The sequence below is a fragment of the Microcaecilia unicolor genome, chromosome 4 (assembly GCF_901765095.1).
Source record: "Microcaecilia unicolor chromosome 4, aMicUni1.1, whole genome shotgun sequence".
Taxonomy (NCBI): domain Eukaryota; kingdom Metazoa; phylum Chordata; class Amphibia; order Gymnophiona; family Siphonopidae; genus Microcaecilia; species Microcaecilia unicolor.
Window position 1 is genome coordinate 238,890,255 of NC_044034.1, and position 25,970 is coordinate 238,916,224.

Sequence of the window (25,970 nt, forward strand, 5' to 3'; positions counted from 1 at the left end):
AAATATTGTCCGCTCGGCAGGGGGAGTCCGCAATCCACTGCTGGATCCTATTCTCCAGGTCGGAGGCACGCAGCCATGAGAGTCTGCGCATCACCACACCTTGAGCAGCGGCCCTGGACGCAACATCAAAGGTATCATATACCCCTCTGGTCAGGAATTTTCTGCACGCCTTCAGCTGCCTGACCACCTCCTGAAATGGCTTGGCTTGCTCAGGAGGGAGCTTGTCCACCAAGCCCGCCAACTGCCGCACATTGTTCCGCATGTGTATGCTCGTGTAGAGCTGGTAAGACTGGATTTTGGCCATGAGCATAAAAGAATGGTAGGCCTTCCTCCCAAAGGAGTCTAAGGTTCTAGAGTCCTTGCCCGGGGGCGCCGAAGCATGCTCCCTAGAACTCTTAGCCTTCTTTAGGGCCAGATCCACAACACCAGAAGCGTGAGGCAACTGAGTGCGCATCAGCTCTGGGTCCCCATGGATCCGGTACTGGGACTCGATCTTCTTGGGAATGTGGGGATTACTTAGAGGCTTGGTCCAGTTCGCCAGCAATGTCTTTTTTAGGACATGATGCATGGGTACTGTGGACGCTTCCTTAGGTGGAGAAGGATAGTCCAGGAGCTCAAACATTTCAGCCCTGGGCTCGTCCTCCACAACCACCGGGAAGGGGATGGCCGTAGACATCTCCCGGACAAAGGCCGCAAAAGACAGACTCTCGGGAGGAGAAAGCTGCCTTTCAGGGGAGGGAGTGGGATCAGAAGGAAGGCCACCAGACTCCTCGTCAGAGAAATATCTGATGTCCTCCTCCTCCTCCCACGAGGCCTCACCATCGGTATCAGACAAGTTCATGAACCTGTGTCTGAAGCCGTGCCCGGCTCGACTCCGTGGAAACACGGCCACGGTGTGAGCGTCGAGAGGTAGACTCCCTCGCCAGCACCGGCGAAGCTCCCTCGCCGACGTTGTCGGGGAGCCTTCCTGGGAGGCGACCGCAGTCGGTACCACAAGCGGCACCGATGTCGGAGACCTCACCCAGGGCAAGGGGCCAGCCGGCGCCTCACTCGACGGTACTGGTGGCGCAAGCACCTCCAGTACCGGAGGGGAAGGGCGCAACAGCTCTCCCAGGATCTCTGGAAGAACGGCCCGGAGACTCTCGTGCAGGGCGGCTGTGGAGAAAGACATAGAAGCCGATGCAGGCGTCGAGGTCAGAGTCTGTTCCGGGCGTGGAGGCTGTTCTGGGCTGTCCAAGGTGGAGCGCATCGACACCTCCTGAACAGAGGGTGAGCGGTCCTCCCGGTGCCGATGCCCACTGGGTGCCGACTCCCTCGGCGACCCAGAGCTCTGGGTACCGATGCGGGAAGGAGACTGGTGTCGATGCTTCTTTGACTTTTTCAAACGAAGCATGTCACCGGAACTTCCCGGTACCGACGAGGAGGACGTAGAATCCAACCATCGCTTCCTCGGGGCCGAGGCCGAAGAAGGTCGGTCTCGGAGGAGGGGGGAGGGCTGTACCGCAGGAGCCTTCAGGGTAGGGGGAGACCCACCCGAAGGCTCACCGCCACCAGCAGGGGAATGGACAGCCCTCACCTGCACTCCAGTCGAAGCACCACCGTCCGACGACATCAGCACTAGTGGAGGTCCCGGTACCACCGATGCCGACGCAGCCTTTCGATGTCTCGGTACCGACGATGCAGAGGGTCGATGCCTCGATGCAGTCGATGCCGAGGTCGAAGGTCTTGAAGCTGTCGACGTTGATGCACTCAATACCCCCGGTGCTGTTGCTGACGAAGAGCCCGAGAACAACACGTTCCACTGGGCCAATCTCGCTACCTGAGTCCTTTTCTGTAAAAGGGCGCAAAGACTACAGGCCTGCGGGTGGTGCTCAGCCCCCAGACACTGAAGACACGACGCGTGCCTATCAGTGAGCGAGACTACCCGGGCGCACTGGGTGCACTTCTTGAAGCCACTGGAAGACTTCGATGACATGGGCGGAAAAATCACGCCGGCGAAATCAAAACTCGTAATGGCGGTAAAGGCACCAAAAATAGGGAGAGAAAAACTCGAACCGAGGCCTCAAAAGGGCCTACCCCGAAAACGAAAGGAAACAGCGGGGCAAAAACTGGAAACATGGGATGGGGAAAAAGACCGAAAAGGTCTTTCTCCAAGATTCTTTTCTTTTTTTTTTTTTTTTAAGCAAAAGCTCAAAGACGCACGAGGGTCAACTTAAGGGGCGCGAAACGACGCAAACACGACCGTCCCGAGCGCGGACAAAAGAAGACTGACGAACACGAGCCGGTTCGGGCGGGAAGACGGCCGCGCATGCGCGGTGCGCATCGGCGCGCGAGGACTAGCAAAGGCCTTTGCTAGTAAAGTGTTCCGATTGGAGGGGCTGCCGTGGACGTCACCCATCAGTGAGAACAAGCAGCCTGCTTGTCCTCGGAGAATAGAGATTTAGACAGATTTAAAGTAAGCCCAGAGAAGAAGCCAAATTCTGCAACCACATTAAAACACAAGAGAGGGAAGCCTGAGGTTCTGACAAAGTGAGCAGTAGATCACCTGCACAGACCAGAATTTTCAAACTAGTGGCTCCCAAAGGAAGGCCCTAAATGTCTGGGTCCATTCTAACAGTGCAAAGAAGAGACTCTAAGTAAATCACAAAGAGAAGAGGCAATAAAGGACACCCCTGCCGAGTGCCACGCTCTATCCGAAAGGGAGCAGAACGAATTGTATTCACCATTACAGCTGCTGTTGGTGCTTCATATAACAAGCTGATGGCCTGGTAAAACCAACCCTTAAAGCAAGCATACTGGGGAAGTTCCTACAGATATGACCAGTCAATGTGATCAAATGTTTTCATCGTGTCTAATCCCACCTTCATCCCCCTCAGTTGCACACTGGACATAGCTAACACCACCATGCGCACATTTACCACTGAGTGGCGGCTAGTCATAAAGCCTTCCTGGTGGTCTCCAATTAGGTGCTGTAGGACCACAGCAATTTGATATCAACATTTAGCAATGAAATTGGCCTATAAGAGTCACAACTCGTGCCTGGCTTCCCAGGATTGGGGATCAATGAGATTAAGGCTGCATTAGCTGAAAAGGCTCCCTTCTCAAGACTCCTCATTATATGCCAACAGACCAATCACTAAGGTGAAAGCATCTGATAAAACTCAGAGGAAAAGCTATTGGGTCCTGGAGCTGTATGTGAGCTCAGATTTTTAATAGCCAAATGTAGCTCACTGGCCTGCAAATGAGAATTAGGTCTCTCCCGTTGGCTGTTATTGAAATTTTAATAACATCAAGGGAAGAAAGTTGGAGAAGACATTTTTGAGAAGAGCAAAGTGACTGTGAGGTGTATATATATATATATATATATATTTAGCACATTTACATCCCACATTTTTCCCACATGTTAGCAGGCTCAAAGTAGCTTACAATTTACAATGTACTGATTAGGCTAGCACCAGACCAGTGGTGAAACGATTACAATTAAAATTGAGAGGATAGAAGGAACAGGGTGAGAAGAAAAAAAAAGGGGAAAGATAAACCAGATGTCCCAAACAAAATGATTTGTAGACTAGACATATTATCTTAAAGGTGATAAGAGTGATCACTGGAAACCAATGTAGTTTGTGTAGTACAAGTGTAATATGATCATACTTTATACTTCCAGTAATTAATGTGGCTACGATATTTTGTACTAATTGCTATCATTGAGAGAGTGACCAAAACATGTATTACTTTCAAAAGATAGCATTCATTCAAGACAGGTTTCAATTGATGTATCACCCAAAGGTTGAAAAAAACAAGATATCACATTACAGTACGGGTGCAGTACAAGGTAGTACAATTGGTACACCAAGCACTGTACTCTGACTGTGTTCCTCGATACCTTAAAGGTGTAATTCAGGAATATCGACCCATTTGATCTTTGTGGTCTGAAAATTTGAAGTTTTTGATGAATGATAAACTGCAAACTGTGGTATATGCTAACACAAGGAACACTGCGTTATCAATAGCGGGTCCGCAAATCTGGATCAAGCTACCAGGTTACTTGGGACTGTGTAGTAGTAGGGCTCAATTCAGTAAGTTGCTGAAAACATATTTGTTTGAACATGCTTGGGATTGATCTTGCCTGTTACTTTCTTTGAATATCATATACTCTAGTGCCTGTTATTGTCTTTTTGCTTTTTTATTATGTATGTTCATTTGTGATCTGCCTAGTTGTAGGCGGACTAGAAATTTTTAAATAAAATATATAAAAATTACCAATTTGCAGATTAAATGTAACTGCCTCATCACACTGAAAGCCTAGAATTATGTCATGTCATTCAATAATGGAAGCGGTTTACCACTTACTTCAGGCAATACATATATAGCACATGCTGCTTTCTCAACAGCCACATGGCAGATGATTTATCTACATTCAGAATTAAATCACGCCTGCTCATCCAGTCAGATAAAATTTGAAGTCTACTGTTAAATCTAGACTTAATGACCTCTTGATCATTTTTTAAAAATAAAAATAAGAAGTTGGATGTCATCTGCAAAAAAGTGGAAATCAATTTCCCAACTGTCTAATAATTTTGCTAATGGGATGAGATACAAATTAAAAAGAGTGGATGAAAGGAGTTATCCTTGAGGAACCTCCCTTACTAATTCCCTCTGATTGTGTGTGATTTGAAACATAGGAATCAAACAATTTCAAAACCCTAGATCTTATTCCAATGTTTTCAAGATATTGTATTAAGTTAGCATGGGATACCATGTCAAAGGCAGCAGAAAGATCTAATTATATCCACAAGGCATCACTGCCTTTATCTGCCTTCATCAGTACCTCATCCACAATCTCAAGCAATAAAGACTAGGTACTATGATGACTTTGATACCCAGATTGTTCACTATGTAGTAGACCATTACTGTCCAGAAAATCATTTAGTTGTTCTAGCACCCTGGCTTGAGTACATTACATTCCTGTTATGATGTGCATAAAAATCTGCCCCTGAACAGTTCAAATCAGACCTTACGAAGCACCTAAATTACATGCTACAAAATGGCCTCTACCCTAAGGATAAAGGAAACATTCTACTTACCCCTTTACCTAAAGATGCAAAGAAAAATACTAATGACCTAACCAACTATCGCCCAGTGGCATCTATCCTGCTAATAACCAAACTCATGGAAGGTATAGTGACAAAACAACTCACGGACTACCTAAATAAACACTCAATTCTACATGAGTCTCAATCAGGATTCCGTTCGAACCACAGCACTGAAACTGTACTAGTGACTTTAATGAACTCATTTAAACAATCAATCGAAACTGGCAATAACATATTCCTACTACAATTCGACATGTCCAGCGCCTTCGACATGGTCAACCACGGAATATTACTAAACATCCTTGAATACTTTGGAGTTGGAGGGAACGTTCTCAACTGGTTCAGAGGATTCTTGACCACAAGATCATATCAAGTAATAGTGAACGAGAATACTTCAGCCCATGGACACCTGAATGGGGAGTCCCCCAAGGATCCCCCCCTCTCACCAACCCAATGATGATACCCTTAGCCAAGTTACTAGCCAACCATAACCTCAACCCCTACATATACGCAGACGATGTCACGATATATATCCCGTTCAAACACGATGTAAAAGAAATCACCAACGAGATCAATCAAAGCCTCAAAATCATGCACTCTAGGGCTGATTCACTCCAGCTAAAGCTCAACGCAGAAAAAACACAATGCCTTCTACTCACCTCACAACATAACACAAGTAACTTCACCACCATATCCACACCAAACTTTTCTCTTCCAGTCTCAAACAATCTGAAAATTCTGGGAGTTACCATCGATCGAAATCTCACACTCGAAACCCACGTGAAGAATACAACGAAAAAGATGTTCCACTCCATGTGGAAACTCAAACAAGTAAAACCTTTCTTTCCAAAAGCCATTTTCCGTAACCTGGTACAGTTGATGGTGCTAAGTCACCTGGACTACTGCAACGCACTATATGCGGGCTGTAAAGAACAGACTATTAAGAAACTTCAAACAGCCCAGAATACCACAGCCAGACTCATATTTGGTAAAACAAAATATGAAAGCACGAAACCCCTAAGAGAAAAACTTCACTGGCTCCCACTTAAAGAGCGTATCGCGTTCAAGATCTGCACGATTGTTCACAAAATCATCCACGGAGATGCCCCGAGCTACATGCTAGACCTTGTGGACCTGCCTCCCAGAAATGCTAAACGATCAGCCCACAAACTCCTTAATCTGCAGTTCCCCAACTGCAAAGGATTAAAATACAAGCTATCACACACGACCAGCTTCTCCTACATGAGCACACAGCTATGGAATGCACTACCAACCGACTTGAAAACGATTAACGAAATAACTAACTTTCGTAAATCACTGAAAACCTATCTCTTCAACAAGGCCTACGATGGAAATCCATAGCTTGCTATAACACTTCACCACGTCACCCTATTCTGATAGTCATCCTTCTATAACTTTGTTCAGCTCTTTTTTCCTCATCCATGATCTTGTTATAACACCAATTGTATCTGTCTCCTGGAATGGCAATGCCATAACAGGTTTCTGTAAGCCACATTGAGCCTGCAAACAGGTGGGAAAATGTGGGATACAAATGCAATAAAGAAAGAAATAATATATTTCAAAAATAATCTAATACCTCATTAAACATTAAATATCATGAAGAAAACATAGGTAAATCAACACTAATTGGTCAAGTGTAGAGGAAAAAGCCTCAGAATTTATTCATGCACTATATTTTTTGAGTGCATAAAATTAACTCTTTTGGAGATATTACCTTGAGACAGCAAGAGATGAAGTTGTTGAAGACACAGAGAATTAGTTTCTTCATTTTCTATACTACAGAGGAAGAAGCAAAGTCACTGTAGAACCTAGAGAATGAAGAAGTTGTGGCATGTCCCAGGTATGTATAATGAAAGTGTTTAGATATAGATATATGAATATTTATATTTATGCCTGAGTGCAGATGATAATGCCATATGCCAGTATGTCACCAACAGTGTTGCTATGTTTGCATGTCAGAGTAAGACTGTGTCTATCTGTCCATGTAAATAAGAGACTGACTCATGCCAGTAGGAAATAGCAGGTTTTGTGTCTGACAGACTCTAGCTTGAAAGAGTGTGTGTGAGAGCCAAAGACATCAGTTGGTGTGAGTGGTAGAACTAATACTTCACATGGGCAACAAAGTATTAAAACTGAAATAAATCTGACATCATATCTATCAGGTCCACATGTACTAAAGTGGTTTTCTCATCTTATGTCTATGGGGAAAACACCATGTCTAGGGTACGAGACAGTGGTATTTAGAAGTGAGTGTAAAAATACAAGGTGGTAACAGGAATGAAAAGAGAGTCAAGACAGAAATAAATCAAATGATAGAAGATCACAAACTTGTGGTACAAATGATATGAAAGGAAAGAATTTAAAAAATAATAAAATGGAAAAATTATACAGATAGAAGAGAATAGAAAAAGAACACCAAAGGAAAGAGAACAGATGACGAATAAATAAGTCACAATAACAGTAAAACAAACGAAGTAGTGTGGCTGCCATGTTAGTCCACCTGAATGCATAGAAATAATGGTGAACAAAGAAACAAACAAAATAAACCTGGAAAAAAATGAGATACCTTTTCATTGAACTAACAATACATTTCTTGCATAGTTTTGGCAGCTGAACACCTTTTTGGAGGTGACCTAGCTCCTCTCCCAGCTCAACCCTCCCTACCATTCCATAGTCACCCCCATGGCATCCAGCATCTCTCTTTCCCTTTCTCCCTCCCTCCCAGTCCCCCTCCATGATGTCCAGCATTTCTCTCCTTCAACTCCTCCCATGGTCTCCAGCATCTCTGCCTTTCCTCCCTCTCAACTCCCTCCCCAGGGTCTCCATCATCTCTAACTTCCATCCCACCATGGGGATGCATTTCCTCCTGCATTTCTCTCCTTCCCTTATTGTCAACTCTCCATGGTTTCCAGCATCCCTCCCCTGCCCCCATGGCATTCAGCATCTTTCTCCTTCCCTCCCTTTCCCCCCCCCACCCATGGTGAACAGCACTCCCTCCTCCCTTTACCCTCTTCAGCATCTCTCTCATTCCCCAGGATTGGTAGCATGGAATGTTGCTGCTGCTGCTGTTGCTACTGCTACTACTACTACTTATCATTTCTATAGCGCTACTAGATGCTTACAATCTACGTGGTCGGGAGAGAACAACAGAGAGCGTCAGCTGCTTGCTCTCAGTGAGACATTTTGTGCAGCACAGGGCCGAACTGCAGGAAGAAGACCTCACCTGCAGACTGCAGAAAAGTGGTCGAGACTCCAACTTAGGGACCCGATCCCCACCTGCCCACAGACAGCAAACCGCAGGTCGAGAGACGCAACCACCCCCAGAGGCCCTCCCCAGACGGACCAACACCAGAGACGACTTCCTTCTTCCGGGATTGCAGCATGGCCCAAACAATGGCGCCCTGCGCTGCCCCCGACATCACAGGTAGACTTCTCCCAGACTCCAACCTTCAACCACCAACACTACTCTAAACACCATCGAGTCTCTGGACCTGGGACAACACATTTGAATATCTAACCGTAAGTAAACGATCTACACTTAATAATAACTGAAATACCAGAAAAAAAAGAGACCACTACATAAAGCCCTGAACCAAATGAATACCTTTAAATTGATCCTAATAACTTACTTCTCAACATTGATTTGCACCACTCTAACCACCTCACTCACAGAAACTAACATGATACCCACACTACAAACACACCAAAGACTGATAGGACATAAAACACCATAAGGAAAAAATACCAACACATGGACAACCACAACAGAAGGGAAATATATGTACTACCAAAATAAAGGAATGACAACTAATAAAAATCCACACATCACCAAATACGGAACCATACCAAAAAATTCAAGTGGGATACACAAACACCAGATCTGTAGTCAATAAAACAATAACCATAACAGATTGGATCACAACAGACAATCTTGACCTACTAATTATCAGTGAAACCTGGATCCATGACCAAAAGGACCCCATAATTTTGGAACTCTGCCCCCCAGGCTACAAAATTACCCACTGGACAAGGAAAGAAAAAAAGAGGAGGAGGCCTAGCACTAATATACAGATCTCACTTTACTATAACAACAACTGGTGAGTCTATAACACCGAAACTTGAAATCGCATCATTTAGAATTAACCATACTAACCTGATCGACAACTTAAATGTTGTCCTATTCTATAGACCACCAGGCAACTGGCAAGAATGCCAGGCACACTTCATGGATTTCATATCAAATACCTGTGTATCTAACTCCAACCTAATTATAACTGGAGATATAAATATACACCTAGAAGACTCTAATGCAACCAATGTACGTGAATGCAAGGACTTCCTCCAGTTATAGGACCTTAGCTGGCCTAGCATGCAAGCAACCCATGTCAAAGGACACACAATCGACCTCATCACACACAAATTATCCTCAGACCTAAACCTCACACTAACAGACACAAAATGGACAGAGACACCATGGTCAGACCACTACAAATTAAACTTTACCCTGCAGTGGCGGAAAAAAGGTATGCACCTAAAACAAGAACCCACAACCTACACGACGAGAGGCCAAATTGACCCTGTAACATTCTGGCAAGAGATCTACAATAATGAATGGATAGCACAAACAGATTCCAAACACTTTTTACTAAACTGGGACGACAGATGTAGGAACACACTAGACAAAATTGCACCATTACAAAAAAGGACTACACGAAGAAAAAACTCAATACCTTGGTTCAAAGAAAAACTGAAACTACTAAAAACACATGTTAGAAGACTTGAGCGAGCATGGAAGAAAATGAAAGATGAGCAGACACTTAAGGAATGGAAACAACTACAAAGAAAATACAAGTACTCAATAAGACAAACTAAAAGAGCATATTACAAAACCAAAATAGGGCCTGATTACAAAGATACACATAAACTCTACCAACAGCACACCAGTTACCACAACCAGCACAGACACCCCATCGGCAGACAACCTTGCCAAATACTTCAATGAGAAAATTATAAAACTACGATCCACGCTACCACTTAACACTACTGACCACAAAAAATTTATGAACTGCCTGGACCCAACTCCCAATGAATACCCAGCAGATCGAATCTGGATCAACTTCGATCTACTAACCGAAGAAACCATCACTCAAGCAATCAACAAATTCTCCAAAACCCACTCCAAACTGGATATTTGCCCCAGCAATCTAATAAGGTCTGCCCCCAAACACTTCATAACAGATCTCACGTCACACCTGAACTACATGCTACAACACGGACTTTTCCCAAAGGACAAAGGAAACATATTACTCACACCTATACCCAAAGATCTAAAGAAAAAATTAAACGACACAACCAACTATCGACCAGTAGCATCCATCCCCCTGATTGTCAAACTAATGGAAAGTATGGTAACCAAACAACTTACCAACTACTTAAACAAATACACAATATTACATGAACCACAGTCAGGATTTCGATCCAACCACAGCACTGAAACAGTGCTAACCACTCTCATAATCAAATTCAAACAACCGGAAATTGCAACCGGAAACAATGTGCTGCTCCTACAATTTGACATGTCCAGCGCGTTCAACATGGTCAGCCGCCAAATACTCTTGAACATCCTAGATTATTTCAGGATTGGAGGAAATGTACTAAGATGGTTTAAAGGCTTCTTAACAGCAAGAACTTATCAAGTGATCTCAAAATCAGAAACGTCAACACCATGGAAACCTGAATGTGGAGTACCACAAGGATCACCGCTCTCACCAACCCTTTTTAACTTAATGATGACACCTTTAGCCAAATCGCTATCCAACCAAGGACTCAACCCGTACATCTATGCAGACGATGCCACGATATACATCCCGTTCAAACATGATCTAACCGAAATCAGAAATGAAATCAAGCACAGAAAAAACACAGTGTATCATCCTATCTTCACAATATAACACAAATAAACCCAAAAACCATAAACACCCCAGATTACACCCTTCCGGTCTCTGACAGTCTGAAAATTCTGGGAGTCACAATTGACCGAAATCTCACACTCAAAGACCATGCAAAAAACACAGCAAAGAAAATGTTCCACTCAATGTGGAAACTTAAAAGGATCAAACCTTTCTTCCCAAGAGAAATATTCCGCAGCCTGGTACAATCAATGGTGCTATGCCACCTAGACTACTGTAATGCCATTTATGCCGGATGCAAAGAACACATCATTAAAAAGCTTCAAACCGCTCAAAACACAGCAGCCAGACTCATATTTGGGAAAGCGAAATACGAAAGCGCCAAACCCCTAAGAGAAAAACTACACTGGCTTCCACTCAAAGAATGAATTGCGTTCAAAGTCTGCACCCTGGTCCACAAAATTATACACGGGGAAGCCCCGGCCTACACGTCAGACCTTATAGACCTACCTACCAGGACCGCAAAAAGATCAGCACGCACATTCCTCAATCTCCACTACCCCAACTGCAAAGGACTAAAATACAAGTCTACATACGCAACCAGTTTCTCCTACATATGCATGCAACAATGGAACGCACTACCGAAGGCCATAAAAACAACGCAGGACCTAGCCATCTTCTGAAGGCTACTGAAAACTGACCTGTTCAAGAAGGCATACCATAAAAAACCATCCTAATTAATAAATAATAAGACTGATCATGAACTAGATAGAACCGATCTCCTATCACCGATCTGACTAACCTTATTGCTATTAATGAACAAACACTACCTTTAATCCTTTTGTCGAAAACAATCTCTCTATAATTGATGACCTAACATACATTACAGCCCAACCTATATGTAATACCATAACGCATTTTTCTTTACAATGTATGTACACACCTTAATGCAACACCATTTGTAATTCTGTTAACTGGAAATGGCAATCGCCACTACGGCAAATGTAAGCCACATTGAGCCTGCAAATTGGTGGGAAAATGTGGGATACAAATGCTACAAATAAAAAATAAAAAAAAAATAATTAGGCCAGACAAACAGGACAAATAAGAGATAAGGGAATTACTAAGGTGGGGATGATAAGGGTACTGAACAAGTGAGTAAGGGTTAGGAGTTAAAAGCAGCATCAAAAAGGTGGGCTTTTAGCCTAGATTTAAAGATGGCTTCAGATGGAGCTTGACATACCGGGCATATGGTGTTAGCGGTGGAGGAGAAGGTTGCAGATAAGAGAGATTTACCCAGTGAACGGAGTTCCTGAGGAGTGTAGGGAGAGATGAGAGTGGAGAGGTACTGAGGAGCAGCAGAGTGAATGCACTTGTAAGTCAACAACAGGAGTTTGAACTGTATGCAGAAACGAACAGGGAGCCAGTGAAGTGACTTGAGGAGAGGACTAATATGAGCGTAGCGACACTGGCGGAATATAAGTCATGCAGCAGAATTTTGAACAGAATGAAGAGGAGAGAGATGGCTAAGTGGGAGACCTGTGAGAAGCAAGTTGCAATAGTCTAAGCAAGAGGTGATAACAATGTGGATTTCTGCTAGGTACTTGTGACCCGGATTGGCCACTGTTGGAAACACAGGATACTGGGCTACATGGACCATTGGTCTGACCCACTATGGCTATTCTTATGTTCTTAGCCTCCCCAAGCTTCTTATAACGTGCACCTATGCCTCCCCCTCTTCAGCATTTCTCTCCTTTCCTTCTTCCTGCCCCCTCCTGCCCATGGTGTCCAGTATTACCCTCCTCCTCTTCAGCATATCTCTCCTTGGTGCAGAGTTCCTGCTAAGGTGAACTCATGAGCTCATACAAACCAGAAGCGTTGCTCACTTTGGGTCAATATTTGCTCACTAATGTCTCATTCCTCCCTGTCTTACCCTTCACCAACACCCCGATGTACCTCAAGCGACCAAATGGGATACCACGACGTTCCTCGGTGCAGCTGTTCATGTCCCTGCTGCCTCCACCTATTGACCGCTGCTGGCTTCCGGGTAGGCATGTCAGCTTCTGGGTAAGTATGAGGGAATTCGCAAGGGATGCCTGCACTTCTGGGTTGGGGACTATTAAAGGAAAGCCTTGCCTTCACCTCGATGCCTTGCCTTGCTTGTGTACAGTATTGTCCATCAGCCTTGTCTGCTTAAGGATGGCTGCTTAGCTTGCCTGTTTCCAGCATTTGACTTGCAAATTAAGGGATTGTTCTTTTTAAGGAAGAGTATATCAAAATATTTGAACCAACGCCAGCCCTTATCTCAGCATCTGGCACTGAGGAAATGTCCTATTGTGGATTAAAAACTGGTTGAATGATAGGAAACAGAGAGTGGGGTTAAATGGGCAGTATTCACAATGGAGAAGGGTAGTTAGTGGGGTTCCTCAGGGGTCTGTGCTAGGACCGCTGCTTTTTATTATATTTATAAATGATTTAGAGATGGGAGTAACCAGCGAGGTAATTAAATTTGCTGATGACATAAAGTTATTCAAAGTCGTTAACTCGCGACAGGATTGTGAAAAATTACAGAAGGACCGTACGAGACTGGGAGACTGGGCGGCTAAATGGCAGATGACATTTAATGTGAGCAAGTGCAAGGTGATGCATGTGGGAAAAAAGAACCCGAATTATAGCTATGTCATGCAAGGTTCCACGTTAGGAGTTACGGACCAAGAAAGGGATCTGGGTGTCGTCGTCGATAATACACTGAAACCTTCTGCTCAGTGTGCTGCTGCGGCTAGGAAAGCGAATAGAATGTTGGGTATTATTAGAAAAGGTATGGAAAACAGGTGTGAGGATGTTATAATGCCGTTGTATAGCTCCATGGTGCGACTGCACCTTGAGTATTGTGTTCAATTCTGGTCGCCGCATCTCAAGAAAGATATAGTAGAATTGGAAAAGGTGCAGCGAAGGGCGACTAAAATGATAGCGGGGATAGGACGACTTCCCTATGAAGAAAGACTAAGGAGGCTAGGGCTTTTCAGCTTGGAGAAGAGATGGCTGAGGAGAGACATGATAGAGGTATATAAAATAATGAGTGGAGTGGAACAGGTGGATGTGAAGCATCTGTTCACGCTTTCCAAAAATACTAGGACTAGGGGGCATGCGATGAAACTACAGTGTAGTAAATTTAAAACAAATCGGAGAAAAGTTTTCTTCACCCAACGCATAATTAAACTCTGGAATTCATTGCCGGAGAACGTGGTGAAGGCGGTAAGCTTGGCAGAGTTTAAAAAGGGGTTAGACAGTTTCCTAAAGGCTAAGTCCATAAACCACTACTAAATGGACTTGGGAAAAATCCACAATTCCAGGAGTAACATGTATAGAATGTTTGTACATTTGGGAAGCTTGCCAGGTGCCCTTGGCCTGGATTGGCCGCTGTCGTGGACAGGATGCTGGGCTCGATGGACCCTTGGTCTTTTCCCATTGTGGCATTACTTATGTACTGAGGTACGCTTTTTGGAAGTGCTGTTTTCCCAGTGTATTTATTAATGAAGTTTGTGGTTTCCAATATTACTTAAGTATTTGTTGATATTTGTAACAAATCTTGAGAATCAATGTATTGTTAGCTTTTTCATTTACATATGTTTTTAAATTTGTTTAGAATTAAACTGTTTTTAACTTCTGGACAAACTGTTAATGTTGATAGAGTTTATAGGTTATAGAAGACAGAAAAAGTCAGGAAGAGAAACTGTTTGAATATTTAGTGAAATTATGAGTAGAAATACATTTTTAAGGGGCTCTTTTGCTAAGTCGTGTAATCGCCTACGTGCGCCCAACATGTGTCAATTTTGAGTTACCACCTGGCAACCACATGGCCCTTGTGGTAGTTTAATTTTTGACGCACAGGCGGTAATCATCATTTTACGCGCCATTAACGTCCGGTTACCACTTAAGACCTTACCACTAGGTCAATAGCTGGTGGTAAGGTCTCAGACCCAAAATGGACATGCGGCAAATGATTCTGCGCAGGCCCAAAACACGCGTCTACACTACCGCAGGTCATTTTTCAGTGTGCTTTTGTAAAAGGGCTCCTAAATAATTAACAGTAGCTCCCATTCACTTTGAATGGGCTGTGTCGATGTTGCCATGTGGCAGCCACTAGCGCAGCTTTGTAAAACGGGGGTAAATTTGTTCCTTACATAGTTCAGGGTGATCCCCCACATACACAAACACTCTTTTTGGGCTGTTGGGCTATTTTCAGCGCTCACTGGAAAAAAATTTTGCATGCAGCAAGCCACTCCTTAGAGGGAACACTGCTTTAGTGCAGTAGTATTTGAAAGTTTTAAATGTTTTTTTTTTTTCGCTTAGGCTTTGGTGTTTTGCCTGCCACATTCCACCAGGACTCTATTTTTGTTGCATCAATAGATTTCCTTCCCCCTCCCTACTTTCTTAGTACCAGTAATCTTTTAAGTACCACCTCGAAGGATACCCTCACCCAGTGACGATCCTAGGTCGGCTGCCACCCGGGGGGGATCGCCACTGCACCCCCCCCCCCAGCCGTCCGTCCCACCAGGGTGCAGCACGACACTCCCCCCCCCCGGGTCCATTCTTAGCTGCTGGGAGCATGTTGGCTCCACTGGCTCCCTGCTCCCTCTGCCCCGGAACAGGAAGTAACCTGTTCTGGGAGAGGGAGCAGGGAACCAGCGGAGCTGACAGGCGCGCGGCTGCTCTCTGCACCCCTCCAGCAGCGTGCACCGGGGCGGACCACCCCCACCACCCTGCCCTCGGTACGCCACTGCCCTCACCCCATTCAGCAAATTGTGTGGCTACAAAAGGATACAATAAAAATACTGGAAAAAAAACAAAGTAGGTTTGGAAAAAAAAAATCCCAACAACTTATGCAGATCTGACCTCAAACTTTATTTTTAATTAAGCATTAGGTTGCATCAGTCACATCATGGGACAATACAGCAGACAAATGATGACAAATTCACATGTCTAGCATAAACCTACATGATTGGAAAGTGTGAAAATGCAGCCCATTCTTCCTTTCATAAAACCAAAGGAGGAAAAAGTACCTATAAAAATATTAATATTCCCAAACCTAAAGCTGTATATATTATTAGCAGGTAATTTCTTTGTACTTAAACTTCATCCCTGGGAAGTATGAAACTGTGTGATAGAGAAGGGCGAGGAAAAGTCTGTTGACAGGATGTGTGGTAACAGTGAGTGGGGGAGGGGGGTTTCCATGCTGTCAACTTTATCTTATACTCTCTGAAAACAGCTTTGATTTTCGTTCTCAGTTGTAAATTTTGGAGATCTGAGTCAAACCTGAAAATGTGTATCACAAAAAAAGAAAAAAAACCTGTTAGCTTAGTAGAGTTTAAAAAAGGTTTAGACGGCTTCCCAAAGGAAAAGCCCATAGACCATTATTAAATTGGACTTGGGGAAAATATTTCTGGGATAAGCAGCATAAAATGTCTTGTACTTTTTGGGGAACTTGTCAGGTATTTCTGACCTGGATTGGCCACTGTTGGAAACAGAATGTTGGGCTTGATGGACCTTTGGTTTGTCCCAGTATGGCAATAATTATGTACACTGTTCACTTTAGAAGCATCTGCTGTCTTCTAAAAAAAACAACACATGCCCTATTATAACTGAATCCATAAAGTCTATTCAGTTTTGTTGCGTTAAATAAAAATGTTTACTTCGGGTATACAAACGATTTTAAAGCAGGGAGCACGGGTGCATGAACGGGAAGTCAGGGAGGGCTGGACATGGATTTGAGGGGAAGGCAGGGAAGAGAGAATTGCTGGACAAGGATAGAAGGGGAGGGCAGGGGAGAGAGAAGAATCGATGGACATGGATGGGATGGGAGGGGAGGGCAGAGGAGAGAGGAGACATGCTGGACATGGATGGCAGGGGATGGCAGGGGAGGGGAGGGCAGGGAAGAGAAGAGAGAATTGCTGGACATGGATGGGAGGAGAGGGCAGGGGAGAGAGGAGAATCGCTGGACATGGATGGGAGGGGAGGGAAGAGAGAATTGCTGGACATGGATGGGAGGAGAGGGCAGGGGAGAGAGGAGAATCGCTGGACATGGATGGGAGGGGAGGGCAGGGAGAGCAGAATCACTGGACATGGATGGCAGGGAAGGACAGGGGGCAGAGGAGAATCACTGGACATGGATGAGAGGGGAGGGCAGGGGAGAGAGAATTGCTGGACATGAATGGGAGAGGAGGGCAGGGAAGAGAGAATTGCTGGACATGGATGGAGGAGAGGGGAGAGAGAATTATTGCTTTATATGGATACAGGGGAGGGAAGAGAGAGGAGAAATGCTGGACATGGATGGAGGAGAGGGGAGAGGAGAAGTGTTGGACATGGATGGAGGGAAGAAAAGAAAAAAGAAGAAGAAGATGCACATGGATGGAGATGAGGGAAAGGGAAGAAAGGAGAAAAACTGCACATGGATGGAGAAAATAGGCAAAAGCTGGATCGACGTTATACCTCTTCCAGTCAATTCCACGGAGGAGGACCCAGCTTTTACTTATGGATGTAGGGCAAGAAATGAAGAAGAACGGAGGAAAGTAAAGAAATAAATGGAAAGGAAACCCTGGAAACGGAGTTAAGAGAACAGATAAAGAACAGCAGAATCAGAGACTGTGTTACGTCTGTGCTTTCCTCGCCCTCTGGTGGCCAGAACGGGTGGCTGCTATGGACCATCACGTTCCAGATTTCTGCTCAGTCCGGTCCGGATCTTCCAGGCTGCCAGGTTTGCTTGTGTTGTTTGAGCCTGCACAGCACCCGTAGCTGCCTGGTGATTGCAGCAGCTGAGCTTCAACTGCTTCTGGGCTTATTAGCCATCTTGAAACATTTCTGCTTTGCCTTTGCATCGTCTAAGGCCCTGGTATGTTGGGGTCAGGGGCATAGCTACGGGTGGGCCTAGGCCCACCCAATTTCAGCTCTGGCCCGCCCACCCACTCTTCCTCAAGGCCCGCACCAGCTCCAGCTCCCATTGCCGGCCACTGCTGCTTTTCCTGATGAGCAGCAGGGCCGGCGCTACAAAAAGAAGAAGCGCTCAGCTGACTGAGCTGAGCGCCAATGCTAACGCGACGAGAAAAAATGTTTTAAAAAAAACGCGGCACCGTAGGCAGCCTCGAAGCATTGGCTGCTGGCTCTGCAGGCTCCTCCCATCTCTTACATCACTGCCCCTGCTCCGCTCCAGGGGCAGTGACGTAAGAGACAGGAGGAGCCTGCAGAGCCAGCAGCCAATGCTTCGAGGCTGCCTGCGGTGCCGCGTTTTTTTTTTTTTTAAATTTTTCGTCGCATTAGCGTTGGCGCTCAGCTCAGTCAGCTGAGCGCTTCTTCTTTTTGTAGCGCCGGCCCTGCTGCTCATCAGGAAAAGCAGCAGTGGCCGGCAATGGGAGCTGGGGCTGGTGGGCCTGAATTGGGAGAGGGAAAACGGATGGCAGGATGGGGAGAAAGAGGGAAAATGGAAGGATGGGGAGAAAAAGAGGGAAAACAGATGGGAGGATGGCAGAGAAAGCGGGAAAACGGAAGGATGGGGAGAGAAAGAGGGAAAACAGATGGGAGGATGGCAGAGAAAGCGGGAAAACGGAAGGATGGGGAGAGAAAGAGGGAAAACAGATGGGAGGATGGCAGAGAAAGAGGGAAAACGGAAGGATGGGGAGAGAAAGAGGGAAAACAGATGGGAGGATGGCAGAGAAAGAGGGAAAACGGAAGGATGGGGAGAGAAAGAGGGAAAACAGATGGAAGGATGGGGAGAGAAAAAGGGAAAACGGAAGGATGGCAGAGAAAGAGGGAAAACAGATGGAAGGATGGGGAGAGAAAGAGGGAAAACGGAAGGATAGGGAGAGAAAGAGGGAAAACAGATGGAAGGATGGCAGAGAAAGAGGGAAAACGGAAGGATGGGGAGAGAGAGGGAAAACAGACGGAAGGATGGCAGAGAAAGAGGGAAAACAGACGGAAGGATGGGGAGAGAAAGAGGGAAAACAGATTGAAGGATGGCAGAGAAAGAGGGAAAACAGATGGATGGGGAGAGAGACACTGGATGGAAGGATGGGGAGAGAAAGAGGAAAGACGCTGGATGGAAGGGTAGGGAGAAAGAGGTGACACGTTGGAAGGATGCAGAAAGAAAGAGGGGAGACTATTGGAAGGATGGGGAGAGAGAGGGGAGACACTGGAAGGATGGGGAGAGAAAGAGGAGAGCTGCTGCATGGAAAGGGGGAGTAGTGAAAGATTGGAGAATAAGAGGAAGGGGCATGGGGAGAACAAGGGTGAGAAAAAGATGAAAAGCCATAAGTAGATGAAGGAAATTAAAGAATGGATAGTAAGAATGAATTAAATCTGGACACAGAGAGAGGCAGAAAAATATTGAAGAAAGCAAAGAAAAAGGAGAGAAAAATGACAAATGGCCAGGAAACCCTGGCAGAAGAGTTAAGCGAAAACGAAGGAAAGCAGAATCTAGAGACTGGGAGCAACACAATGAGAAAAAGTAAATGGCCATACAACAAAGTTAAAGAAAATAATTTTATTTTTAATTTAGGATAAAGTAATATGGTACCTGTGTTAATAAAGTTTCAGAGACCAATACTTCCTTCCTTAGGTCAGGAGAGGATACCGTAACAGCATTATACTGACCTGAGGCATTATACTGACCTCTGAAAGCTCACTGAAAAGGATTAGGCTATTAAATAAAATTGTCTGAAATCTGATGCACTGAAAAGCAGCACTTTACCGTGTGACAAATGCATCTGAGTGTGACTAAATTTTGCTGGGGGGGGTGGGGGGTAGAGAGAAAATTTTGTGCCCACCCACTTTGGGGTCAGGCCCACCCAAAATTGGCAGTCTGGCTACGCCACTGGTTGGGGTGCTGGTGAACTTCTGCTGTTTCCAGTTTCTAGTTTATTCCTGCTAGTCTGTGGATAGTTAGATTAGATTGTTGTTTGTTTGCTTGTCTTGTCTCTGTGTTGTAGTTCTGTGTTTAGTCCTTGTCTGTTGGTATTTTACTGGCTGCTCTGCAGCTTTTAGTTTTGTGTTTTGTTAGTCAGTATTTTGCTCCCTGTTTTAGTGGCTGTTTTCAGCTTTCAGTCCTGTCCTTTATTGTACCCATTCCTTGCCCTGCTGTCCCTGTATGTTCCTTTCCCCTCTGACCCTCAGTCCCTGTGCTGCCTAGCTGATATCCAGTCCCAGCCCTGTCCAGTAAGTCCTGCCGGCCACCTGAAGCCAGAAGCCAGGTGCAGGTGAAGCCTAACTGTTCATTTAAGCTCTGCCTTGTCACTGGTGTGGGGTGGTTTTGCCTGCCGCTCCTCGGCAGTGGCCCAAGGGCTCACAACCTAGTTTCCTGCTTTGAAAACGTGACAGACTGGGACCAATATGATTAGAAAAACAAAGTCACCAGACAACAAAGGTAGAAAAAAATCATTTTATTTTCATTTTAGTGTTTGGAATATGTCCAATTTGAGAATTTACACCTGCTGTCTTATTTAGCACTGGGTATACTGGAGCTGTAACAGCTTACAGAAATTATGTATAATGAAAAAAAAATCATGTTATTTTTTTCTCCTATACTAGTATAATATTTTCAATGATGTCTGTTTATATGCACCATGGCTGGTATAAGGGGTGTGGCTATAATAGGGGTGGAGCCATATGTGGTGACCCCACCCATAATAAGTACCGGCACCTTTTTTTCTACAAAAAAAGCACAGTTCATGACCTGATACCACATATTTTACCTTTGTGGTCCCTGTACTTATTTCAGTATTACTGAAACTAAAATTCTCTCTGTAGCACATTATCAGTGGTGTGCTGGAGCCGGCTCGCACCGGCTCACAAGAGCCGGTTGTTAAATTTATTGGCATCTTGTGAGCCGGTTGTTTACTGAGTGTTGTAGTACATCCAAAATGACTTAAGAAAATGCACTCAAACCCCTCTACTGTTGTTTGAATAATTTATTTTCTCATTTGCTTTGGTCCCACTGTCTCTTTTCTGTTTTTCTCAGTTTCTTCTGCCTTTACAGAGCCTCTTGCCCATCTGACATTTCTTCTGTCTCCAAGTGCACCATCCTTTTTTCCTCTGCACCACTATTTGTCCTGTCCAGCATCTCCCTTCGGTGTCCCTTGTCCCTATCCTACCCCCAAGTTCAGCATCTGCCCTTTCTGTGTCCCCATCCCCCCCCCCTTTTCAGCACAAGCCTACCTGGTCTCCTCATCTCCCCTTTTCTAGCATCTGCCATCCTGGTGTCCCCACCTCTCCCTTTTTCTAACATTGTCCTGTGTCCCCATCTTCCCCCTTTTTCCAGCATTACCCATGTTACCATCTTCCCCCTTTTCCAGCATTACCTCTTTGCCCCCATCTCACCCCTTTTTCACCATTGTCCCCATATCCCCATTCCCCCTTCCAGTGGTGCCCCTCTGTGTCCCTATCTCCTCCTCCCCTTTCCAATAGTGCCCTCTTTGTGTCCCTATCTCCTTCCCCTCCCATGTGATAATCTTTGAATAACTGTCTATACTTATGGCTATGATTTCTGAACATGTGGTATCAATAACGGACAAACTTTTAAATGCCCAGTTGGGTACATATGCTAATCTCAACTTTGTTAAATGTTTCAGACACATCCATCTATTTATTCCCATGATATAACTAAATTCTATTATTCTGTCTCACTGTATTTTCAAATGTAAGCCACACTGAATCCGACTTTGCTTGGGATAATGTATGATATAAATAAATAAATAAAAATCCTTTATCCTCCACCTTTCAAGACACTGCCTATCCTGCTAGATAGTGATGGCACAAGGAAAGCAGGTTTGGTCCAGTGAAGACTAACTCAAAATAACTTGTTCCTTAGTTGGGCCCTAGTATTACCATATTCTACCAGCAACAATAATTTTTGACGCTGTTTTAGTGATATTCAACTGTTATTTCTTTACTCCTCCAGTTTTTAAGGCACTGCCTATCCAACTGAAACAGCTTTAGCATTGTTACAGATGGCCCAACAATAAAGAACGACAATGTGTATGCAGCAGATCATAAGTTTGCTTGCTTTGAACTGAACGGCAAAGACAGCTGCGCGGGGTGGGGGTGTGGAAACAGCTTAGTATTACCCAAATTGGCTTCCTTGTTAAGTGGACTAGATAAGATCACTTCCACTCCAGTCAATTAAACCTCACTGGGCAGCTTTCTCCAGCCCCCCCCCCCCCCCCCCCCCGAGCTTTGCATTTTTCACCTTCTCTTCTGCCCATCTCTCCTGTCCACATGGTCACTTTTTACTTCCCTGAAGCTTTCTCCCTCCTGCGCATCACTGGCGATTCACAGTCAGGCAGTCAGCGTTCTGCCAGCTTTGAAGCCTCTCCTCAGGCGCGTCCTGCCTACTCTAAGCAACTTCCTGTTTTCCGCAGAGGTGTGATGCGCCTGAGCAGGGCTGCCGAAAGGGGGGGTGGGCCCGGGCCTCTGGGGACGCCCGGTGCTGCCGCTGCAGTGTGGCCCGCCCGCCCTCCTCGCTCCTCCTCTCCTCGCTCTGGAACTAACCTTAAGTCTCCTTCTTTCACTTTGCGCAAGAAGCAGCAGCAGGGCAGGCCACTCCTTCCTTCCATGTCCCGCCTTCGTCTGACGTAACGTCCGCAAGGGCGGGGCACGGAAGGAAGGAGGAGAGATCTGCCCTGCTGCTGCTTGCGCGAAGTGAAAGAAGGCGGCTTAAGGTTAGTTCCAGGCCTGGTAGCGGGTGGAGGTGGGGGCGGCGACTTCAGGTGGGCGGCGACCTCGGGTGGGGGGGCCAGGGGGTGACCTTGTCCCGGGCCCCGCCCCTGCTCTCGGCGGCCCTGCGCCTGAGGAGAGGCCCCGACACTGGCAGAACGCTGACTGTGAATCGCCGGTGCTGCGCAGGAGGGAGAAAGCTTCAGGGAAGTAAAAAGTGACCACACGGATGGGAGAGATGGGCAGAAGAGACTGGAAAAGATTAAAGACTCGGGAGGGAGGGAGCAGAAAAAAATATTTATTGGCATGAGGCGCATAGGCGCCATTTTTTATAAACAGCTGTTTGGGGGAGCGACCGCTCCCCCTGTGCCCCACCTAGGGGTAGGTGCTGGGGCCAAATCTGTATAATATATTTGTGAGAAACATTGCTGAAGGATTAGAAGGAAAAGTTTGCCTTTTTGCGGATGACATAAAGCCAACAGAGAGGATACCCAGGAGGGAGTAGAAACCATGAGAAGGGATATCCAAACGGTGGAAGAATGCTCAAGGGTCTGGCAGTTAAAATTTAATGTGAAGAAGTGCCAAGTGATGCACTTGGGGAGCAGAAATCCAAAAGAGATGTACCAGATAGAAGGAAAGAGATTGGAAAGCTCGGTTCAGGAGAGGGACCTGGGGGTGATGGTGCCCGAGGATCTCACGGTGACAAAACAATGTGACAAGGCGGTGGCTGCAGCCAGAAGAATGCTAAGCTTCATACAGAGGGATATAACCAGCAGAAGAAAGGAGGTGCTGATGCCCCTGTATAAGTCGTTGGTGAAGCCTCACGTGGAGTATTGTGTTCCGTTTTGGAGGCCATATCTTGCTAAGGATGTGACCTCAACATGTATACCCCCTGGAAGAAAGGAGAAATCGGGATGATATGATTCAGATGTTCCACTATTTGAAAGGTATAAATCTGAAAACAAACATTTTCCAGAGATGGGAAGGTGGTAAAGGCAGATGACTTTAATGTGGACAAGTACAAAGTGATATATTCAGGAAAAAATAATTCTAAATAAAGATGAACAATATCGAGTTCCATTTTAAAAATCACAACCAATGAAAAGAATTTTGTAATAAGTTTGGACAATATATTGAAATCCTCAGCTGAATGTGCAGTGGCAGTGGTCAATATTAGAATTATTTGGAAAGGAATGGAGAATAAAACAGAATATTAAAATACCTCTTTGTCGATACATTAAGCAACTGCACCTTAAGTAATGTGTGCAGTTTAAGTCAGTCTCTCTCAAAAATATATAGCAGAACTGGAAAAGGTACAGACAAGGGCAACCAAAATGATAAAGGGAATAAACAGCTCCCCTATTAAGAAGGGATAAACAGGTTACAGCTCTTCAGTTCAGAGAAGAGATAGAAGTCTATAAAATCACAAATGGAGTAGAAATGGTAAATAGGAAACAGGTAACTGTCAGGCTTCTTCCCTGGAAGCACTGGGTTTGTAAGCCCTTGGACCACTACCGGGGAGCGGCAGTGGCAGGCAAGGTCACCTTCAAAGCAGAGACAAGGCAAGGCTGAACTGGAACCCCGGACTGGAGTTCTGCACTGGAATACACAGGACTGGAATGCATCGGACGGGTGCGCACTGGACTGGAACCCACTGGACTGGTACACACTGGAGTGGAGCCCACTGGACTGAAACACACGAGACCGGAACCCGCTGGACAGGAACACACTGGTAGGCTTCACCTACACTTAGCCACCATTCCCCGAGGGTTGAGCCCTCAGGTTCGTGCAGCCGGCAGGGCTTACAGGAAAACCGGAACTGGAACTAGCCAGCAGGAGCAACAGGAATCAGGATACAGAAGTGCCCCCAGGCACCTAGGCGAAAGCAAGGCAGACAGGCAGGGAATGTCCGGGTTCTGGCAATAGTCAGGTCTGGCCACAGGCAGAGAATATCCGGGTTCAGGCAGCAGTCGGGTCGGCAGCAGGCAGCAAGTATCGGGATTCAGGCAGCAGGCAGAGAGTAGTCAGATACAGGCAATGGTCAGGTCAAGTAGCAAGACTATGGCTGGAGCTCCAGTAGCAAGGAGTACTGGCAGCGGACAGGACTAGGGCTGAAGGTCCAGAAGCAAAGGAAAACACACACAGGGAAAACCAGAAAGCTAAACACAAGAAAACTAGTAAAGCTGTACACAAGCTAACAAGAAAGCTATGCCCAAACTAACTAGTCACAAGCTAGAAACTCACACTAAGCAAAACACAGGAGAACTAGTAAAGCTGTACACAAGCCAACAAGAAAAGCTATGCCCAAGCTACTAGTAACAAGCTAGAAACTCACACTGAACTGGACAAGATAGCAGTGCACAGAGCACTCTAACAAACCAGGGACCTTAGACGATGCAAAGGCCAAGGCTGCAGTCTCTAAGTGATTAATAAAGCCCTTCAACACTTGAGGAGCAGCTGTAGCCATCAGTAAGCAACTACGGAGGCTGTCCAGGCACAAACAAGAGAGACAAGTCCGGCAGCCTGGAAGAACCGGACCGGACTGCGCTAAAGTCTGGAATGGGTAGGAACAGCAAGACAAACTATGGCAGCCACTGGCTCTAGCCACAGCAGGTGAGAGGAGCACAAACCAAGGAGCAGGCAGAGCGCACACAGAACATAGAGAGACTTAGAATACCTAGGTATAGCACCAAGGAGCAAACAGAGCCAGGCTGGAGACACAGGTAGAGCTAACTCAGGCAGCACCACCAGGTGCAGTAGAGTAGAGTAATTAGAGCCATGCTGGAAGCAGCCAGCACACAGAAGGAAAACTACTCCAGAAAGGATAGGCAGAAGCCAGCTTAGAAGCTGACCCCCAGAAATAAGGTAAGTCTGAGGGTGGTCACGACCACAGAAATGACAGTAACACGTTGAAAACAAATTGGTGAAAGTTTTTTTTTTGTTCAGTTTTCAATTAAGCTGTGTAATTTGTTGCTGGATGATGAAGTCAATATAATTAGCATAGCTGAGTTTAAAAAGAGTTTAGACAAATTCCTAGGGGAAACATCCATAAACCATTATTAGCCATGCAGGATTGAAAAAGCCAACGCTTATCTCTGGGTGTGAGCAAAAAGGAACGGATCTAATATTTAGGATCCTCCCAGGTACTTGTGGTCACCATCACCACCTTTGGACTAATCCAGTATGGCACATCTTAAGAACATACTCTCGGATGCCTTCACATAATGCTTTGTGCCATGCTTCTTCA

The 25,970-nt window shown here is 45.5% G+C and overlaps 1 protein-coding gene across 1 annotated transcript in view; it reads right to left on the reverse strand.

The window, feature by feature from the left end:
• The window catches only part of UBAC2 (UBA domain containing 2), a 482,592-nt gene that overhangs the window by 28,325 nt on the left and 428,297 nt on the right, over window positions 1–25,970 (reverse strand). The window lies entirely within an intron of this gene.